Source organism: Orycteropus afer, unplaced genomic scaffold, assembly GCF_000298275.1.
Source record: "Orycteropus afer afer isolate SDZICR_OR568_19922 unplaced genomic scaffold, OryAfe1.0 scaffold00294, whole genome shotgun sequence".
Classification (NCBI taxonomy): domain Eukaryota; kingdom Metazoa; phylum Chordata; class Mammalia; order Tubulidentata; family Orycteropodidae; genus Orycteropus; species Orycteropus afer.
Window position 1 is genome coordinate 2,630,442 of NW_006921881.1, and position 7,501 is coordinate 2,637,942.

Genomic DNA, 7,501 nt, shown 5'->3' on the forward strand with positions numbered 1-7,501 from the left:
TTATCTTCTGTGTCTGTGTTAATTGGTTTCCCTTTTCTTTGTTGAAGAGGGTCTGTGCAATCCTTCTGCCTAGTCCGCCATCTTACCCCGCCTCCTTTGCTCCAACTTTTAAAAATCATTTTTATTGGGATGTTTGTCTGCTTACTATTGAGTTGTAACAGTACTTTATATAGGCTGGATACAAGTCCTTGTCTAATATGAGTGTTATAAATATTTCCTCCCAGTTGGTGGCTTGCTGTTTTGTTTATTTTTTTAAGATTTTTTTCTTTTCTTTTTTTTTTAGTATGGTGGCGTAGTGCCTAAGGCATTTGACTGCTAACCAGAAGGCTGACGGTTCAAACCCACCAGCCATTCCTCAGAAGGAAGGTTGGGCAATCTACTTCCGTAGTGATACTGCCTTGGAATCCTGAGGAGGGGTCGCTATGAGTCAGATCCAGATTTGACTCAAAGGCAGTGAATTTGGTTTTTTGGTTTTGATGATTTAGTAGCAAATGAGGTTCCAGATTTTAACCCCTTGGCAGCAAGACCCAAGTTCCCTCATTCACACATTAGCACCTAAAAGTCAAGGGGTTAAATAACCTGCACAAAAGATACTGTGCTTCCGGCTTCTGATTGTAGCATTTGGCAGAAGTGAAAGGAAAGGAAGTTGTGGTACATGTTGAAGGGATTGTGGGCAACAGAAGACACCAGGAGAAGATAAAACTTTGTCATGAAGTCTTCATGGTCTAGTACATATCCTCCATCATAACCACCATAGTCTGGCAGATCATCTTTCATGGTAGCCTTTAATGCCCCTCCAGGGACCTTCTTCTTTTTGGCTTTGCTTTGCTCTTCTTGATTCTGTTTTTCACTGCAAAGTACAGTCAATGAATTGGTAATCTTTTTCAAGTCATCAGTTTCCATGTTTTGAACTAAGGCTTCCAAGAAGCTGGCATAATATAATGATTTTTCATATTGTGTAATTTTATCTTTTAGTAACTTTCCAAACTCTGTGAAGTCATCTCTTGAAGATGGGTTCATAGCATCTAGTCCATAAACTGTATTATTAACACCAAAATTTTCTTTTGCTAATTCAAGGTCTGACTCTTCCTATAATTTCTTTAGTCACAGTTTATCTGCTAATTTTTCTTCTGGTATTAAGACTTTCGATTCTTCAAGTTCTTCAAATCTCTTTTTAATTTCTTCTTGCCTTTTCTTTTGTTGACATTCTTTTTCTTTGATCTTCTCTGCTATTTTTTTTTTTTCTTTTCTGAAACTTTTACTTCTGGTTTTTCTTCAGTTTCTTCTCTCTCTCTCTCTCTCTCTCTGTTTTCATGATCATCATCATCCCAGTTATCCTTGATGTCTTCCTCCTCGTCCTCGCCTTTCCAGCAGTCCCCTCACATTCCGCACTGGATCCTCCACGCATCGCGTCCCAGGAATCAGAGAACCCGGCAGCTGCTGCCGCCGCTGTCATCTCAGCCACCCGTGAGAACATGTGTGAGAGGGGAAGCAAGCGAAGAGTTAGCAGGACCTTTTTTGTTTTCTTAACGAAGAGCAGAAGTTTTTAATTTTGATGAAGTTCAGATTATCAATTTTTGGTTTTATGGTTCATGTTTTTTGTACTCTGAGAAATCTTTATCTACCCTAAGGTCACGATGATTTTGTCCTGTGTTTTTGTTTAGAAGTTTTATAGTTTCACGCTTTACGTTTAGGTCCATGATCTATTTTAAGATAATTTTGTGTATGGTATGAAGTTAGGGTAGGGGTTGGTTCTTTTTCCCCCCTACAGATGTCCAGTTGAGCAGCACTACTTGTTGGAAAAAATTCCCTTTCCTTTTGTATTACATTGACACCTTCGCCAAATCCAACGGGCCATCTGTGTGTGCGTTTATTTCTGGATTCTCTATTTTGTTACATGAAACTATATCTAACTTTTTGCCAAGACCAACTATATTGATTACTGTCTTAGTTCTCTAGTGCTGCTATAACAGAAATACCACAAATGGATGGCTTTAACAAACAAACATTTATTTTCTCACAGTTTATTTAGGAGGCTAGAAATCTAAACTCACGGTGCCAGCTCTAGAGGAAGCCTGTCGCTCTTTGTTGGCTCTGGGGGAAGGTCCTTGTCTCTTCAGTTTCTAGTCCTTGGTTCCTTAATGGTCTGCATGTGGCATAGCTTCTATCTTCCTCCATCTCTGCTCTCTTCTCTACCCTAATTTTTTTTTTTTTAATATCTTTTAAGATGACTGGCTTAAAACACACCCTACTGATAAAATCTCTTAGCATAACAAAGAAAACCTGTTCCCAAATGGGATTATAACCACTGGTATAAACCAAAACCAAACTAAACCTACTGCCTTCAAGCCAATTCCAACTCATACCAATTCTGATTCATAGTAACCCCCATAGGGTTTCCAAGGCTGTAAATCTTTACTGAAACAGACTACCTCGACTTTCTCCTGTGGAGTGGCTGGTGAGTTTGAACCATCAACCTTTTGGTTCCTGGCCCAATGCCTTAAACACAGCACCACCAGAGCTCCTTACTTAACCACTGTTATAGGGGTTAGGATTTACATCACATATTTTTTGGGGGGACACAATTCAATCCATAACAATTAATAAAACTTTATAGCAAGTCTTGAAATCAGATAAAACAAGTCTTCAAATTTTGTTCATGGTTTTTACTTTGTTGTTCTAAGCCCTTTATGTTTCCACATACATTTTTAAGTTATTTCATTGATTTCTACCAAAAAGCCTCCTAGATTTTTTAATGCAATTGCGTTGAATCTATAGATCAGTCGGGAAGAATTGTCATCTTAACAATGTTGAATCCTACAATTCATGCACATGGCATCCATTTGTTTTGATCATTTATAATTTCAGTCGTGTTTTGTGGTTTCCAATGTTTTAGTTTTCAGTGGTCTTTGACATCTTTTGTAAGATTTATTCCTATGCATTTTATGTTTATTGGCACATGGAACAACTTATTTTATTTCCAATTGTTTACTTATATGATTTTTGCTTGTTTCTTATAATTTTTTATATGAACTTGGTATCCTCTTAGTCCATTTTATTAATATTATGTTAAAGATTTTTTTTGTGTTAAATTCAAAATCATTTTGGGGGGAAAAAAAGCGAGGAACAGGTTTGCTGGCCCAATGGAGCCTGGTGGAACCACTGAGACTATGGCCCCTAGCTGCCTTTCAGGTCTGGAATTGAACGCACACCTGTGGCTTCCAGCCAAGCAATAGACAGGCATACTAGTTGAGCATTTACCTGAGGTAGATACACTCCTTGAGAGAACAAGCAAGAGAGAAAGAAGGGCTGCTCAGGCACAGGGAGACAGCTCAGGGGGTAGGAGTGCCTGGAGGGATGGACACAGGGAAGCGGTGGCTATCGGGAGGAAGTGGGAAAGGAGATGTTGCATTGTGCTAAATTGTGGTCAATGTCATGAGACAAAGTGTATGTGATCTGCTGTATGGAAAGTGTATTTGCTCTGTAAATTTTCACCGGAATCACAATTAAAATAAAAAAGTTGTGTTTATTGTCATGAGGAATATTAGTTTATAACTTTCTCTCTCTCTTTTTTTTTTTTTTATAATGTCTTTTTCATGATTATTTTGGTTTCCTAAAAAAAGTTGAATAGAGTTCCCTTCTCCCCTATTTCCTGAAAATATTTGAGTAAGATTGGTGTTGTTTGTTTATTCCTTGAATGTTTAATGGAATTCACTAGTGAAACAATCTGGGCCTGGAATTCTTTCTTTTGGAAGGGTAGTGATTATGTAAATTCAATTTCTTTAGTAGTTTTGTCACAGGATGGGGACCACATGAGCTTCTGGTGGGCTCTTGTCTCCTACCCAGAAAGAATTGCTCGGAGAGACAGATTTTCAAAGCAAGCCTTTAATGAAATACTGCACACCTCTTTGTTCTACACACAGCAGATATAGAGGGCAAAATGTAGAAGTTGCATAACCAGCAAATTAGGGACCTGCATCTCGAAGTTATCCTCTTCTGGACCCCCCAAAGCTGATGGAAGCTGGTGGGCTTCTGTTCTGGTCCTGCACTTTGCTCAGAAAGATGTTTTCTTTTGTGTGAATGAAATGAGGCTGTCACAGGGTGTCCTACACCTGGGGATAACAGCCCAAAGATTACCAATCAGTTAGATTTTACAATTGCTACCAGCAAGGAGTGTTAGTCAGTTTGTTTAGATTATCTCAAGTATGTACTATGCCTTCTACTCTCAGTACATGGGAAGAGAAGTGGTCTAGGATTTAATAATGCAGCAAAATAGTCAGAAAGGAGTACAGCAGCAGTTTAAGTAATCTTGATATAAAAATAATATAAAAACTCCATCTGTCCTTATCCCAATTATAGGTACACTAAGATTCTGTTTCTACTTGTGTCTATTTTGTTAACTTCTAATTTTTAATAAATTTGCACATTTCATCAAAGTTGTTAAAATTTTTTGGCATGAAGATCTTTTTCTTTTTTTTAAGATGTAGACATTTTTAATCCTCTTCATGCATATTTTCCCTTTCTGAGATGCAAACCTGGATGTGCTCATACATTCGTTTTGTGTGTGTGTGTGTGATTTTGGTGAAGTTTTGCAGAGCAAATTCACTTTCCATACAGCAGTTCACATATACTTTGTCTCATGTCATTGACCACAGTTTACCATAATGCAACAGCTCCCCTCCCACTTCCTCCCCATAGTTACCTCTTCCCAGTGTCCATCCCTCCATACGCTCCTGCCCCCTGAGCTGTCTCCCTGTGCATAAGCAGCCCTTCTTTCTCCCATGATTGTTCTCTCCAAGGAGTGTATCTACTTGAGGTAAATGTTCAACTCATATGCCTCTCCTCAGCCAGCATAAGTGCTGTCACAGACTGGGTGCCGTGCTGGGTGATGCCCCAGATTTTTCCTTCTTTCTTATTTTTCCTTGTTTTTGTTTTTTTCCCCTCTCTGTTTTTTGTTTTTTCCTTTTCTTTCTTTCACCTTTAAAGTTTTGCCTTCCTTTTTTTTTCTTATTTATTTTCATATTCTTTTAAATTTATTGTTTTTGTTTTGGTTTTCTTTCCCTGTCTACTGGGAGTCAAAACTGCATCCACAAAACCCAGCTACAATCACATGTCCTGCTGCTTTAAACACTAGGTGAGTGCCACCACCCACTCCTGTATCATTTGATTAATGACAGATGGAGGCCAACATTAGCTCAATCCACACTCAACTACTGTATACAAACAGCAGAGAACTGTGCATACACACTCATTCTCTACCACATTCACCAGGAGATGGGTGAGTGTCTACATGCTGCCAAACTATTGACCAGAGTAGCATGCTCACCCAGATATATTGAAACAAAATAAAGGAAAAAAACCTGGGCAAAACACACCAACATACAATCATCAATTTGGTACAAATACAACACCATATCTCAGAGACAACAGATTCACACAGTTCACACAAAGAAACAATATAGGGTGGCTCAAACAAGTGACCAAAATACAGAGCCAGAAAACCTTCTGAGGGAAGAAATGGTATTGGAACTACCTGATAAAGAAATCAAAAGAATTATATTCAGGTCACTTACACAGATTGAGAGGGAGATCAAGATAAACACAGACAAAATCAAAGAAAACACAGACAAAACTCTAGAAGAATTCAAGAAGATAAAACAAGAACAAATTAACTACATAAATGGAAAGTTAGAAACCATACAAAAATAGAAATCCAGAAGGTTAATACCAAAAATGTCAGAAATAGGTAATGCACTGAAGGAACAAAAAGTAGAACAGAATCAATGGAAGACTGAAAGACAGAATTAGAGAAATTGTAGACAAATCCCACAATATAAATGTGTTAGAGGAACAATGATGAAAAAAGGACCAAGAAGAAGAAGAAGATGATGACTAAAGACTAAGAATTATATGAGACACTATCAAGAATAATTATTTCTGAGTAATAAAAATTCCAGAACAGAAAGAGACATAAATAAATAAATAATAAATAAATAAAACTCACAGAGAAAATTATAGATTTGTTGGGAAGAAATTACCCTAACATCATGAAAATCAAGAAAATATGTATTAAGAAGTTCAACAAACCACAAATAGGATAGACTGTAAAGGAAAATCATCAAGACATATCATACTCAATCTTTCCAAATATTAAGACAAAGAAAGAGTGCTGAAAGTAACTCAGGAAAAACAAAGAGTTACCAAAAAGGAGAACCAATAAAACTAAGCTCTGCTTTCTTGGCAGAAACCAAGCAGGCAAGAAGGCAGTGGGCTGACATATATAAATACAGAAGGAAAAGAAATGCCAATCAAAAATTATATATCTAGCAAAACTGTCCCTCAAATAGAATGACAAAATTAGGATATTCCCAGATAAACATAAAATAACAGAATGTGTTTAAAACAGCCCAAACTTACAAGAAATGCTAAAGGCAAAACAACAATGAGATATCATCTCACCTCAGTGATGATAGCAAAGTTCAATAAGACAGAAAATAACAAATGCTGATGAGGATGCAGAGACATTGGAACTCTCATACACTGCTAGTGGGACTGCAAAATGATATAACCACTATGGAAAATGGTATGATGATTCCTTAAAAAGTTGAAAATAGAAATACCATTTGATCCAGCAATCCCATTACTCGGTATATATCTTAAAGAAGTGAGAGCCAGGACATGAATAGATACATGCACACTATGTTCATCACAGCACTATTTACAATAGAAAAGAAATGGAAACAATCTAAGTGCCCATTAATGGAGGAATGGACAGCCATACTATGATACATGCACACAATGGAATACTATACAACAATATAGAATAATGTAGAATCCACAAAACACTGCATAATATGGGTAAACTTGGAGGCCATTATGCTGAGTGAAATGTCAATCACAGAAAGACAAATACTGTATTAGATTGCTATTGTAAAAAGTCAAGGAAAGGACTACATATGGAAGGAAACTTTCTTTGTTGGTTACCAGGGAAGGGAGGGGAGAGGAGGGGAAAGAAAATTGCTAGCTAGGTAAGAGACAAGTATTGATTTGGGTGAAGGGAAAGGCAATATACCAAAGTGAATGACCAGCACAATAACATTAAGGAAAAGAAAGATACCTAGAGGTGCGCAAGAGGTACAGACAACAAGGAAAACATTTTTACATATGCAATACTGCATTATAAGTAATAACAAACATTAAGGGGGATACACAGGTAGACAGGCTAAATGATCAGGCATGTCTGGTTAAAAGGGAATATATGACCGTATGTAAGTTTGGCAGACGATATTTCTACATACATAATTGAATGGGCTATAAGATTGTTCATATATATAATAGAGCTAATAAGGAGCCAAGTTATGATATCTTCTAAGCCACAGCCAGGGAGTTTGAAAACCAAAAAGGAAGAACATGCTCAGCATTTCTCAAACTGAAAGAAATGAAGAAAAAATTTAAGCCTTGAATTACAATATTGAGAGATTCTATGGGCAAAATATTGAAT

The 7,501-nt window shown here is 37.1% G+C and overlaps 1 pseudogene; it reads right to left on the bottom strand.

Annotated features, from left to right (window-relative positions):
- Window positions 1-570: 570 nt before the first annotated feature.
- Window positions 571-1,456, bottom strand: LOC103206032 (annotated as a pseudogene).
- Window positions 1,457-7,501: the final 6,045 nt, after the last annotated feature.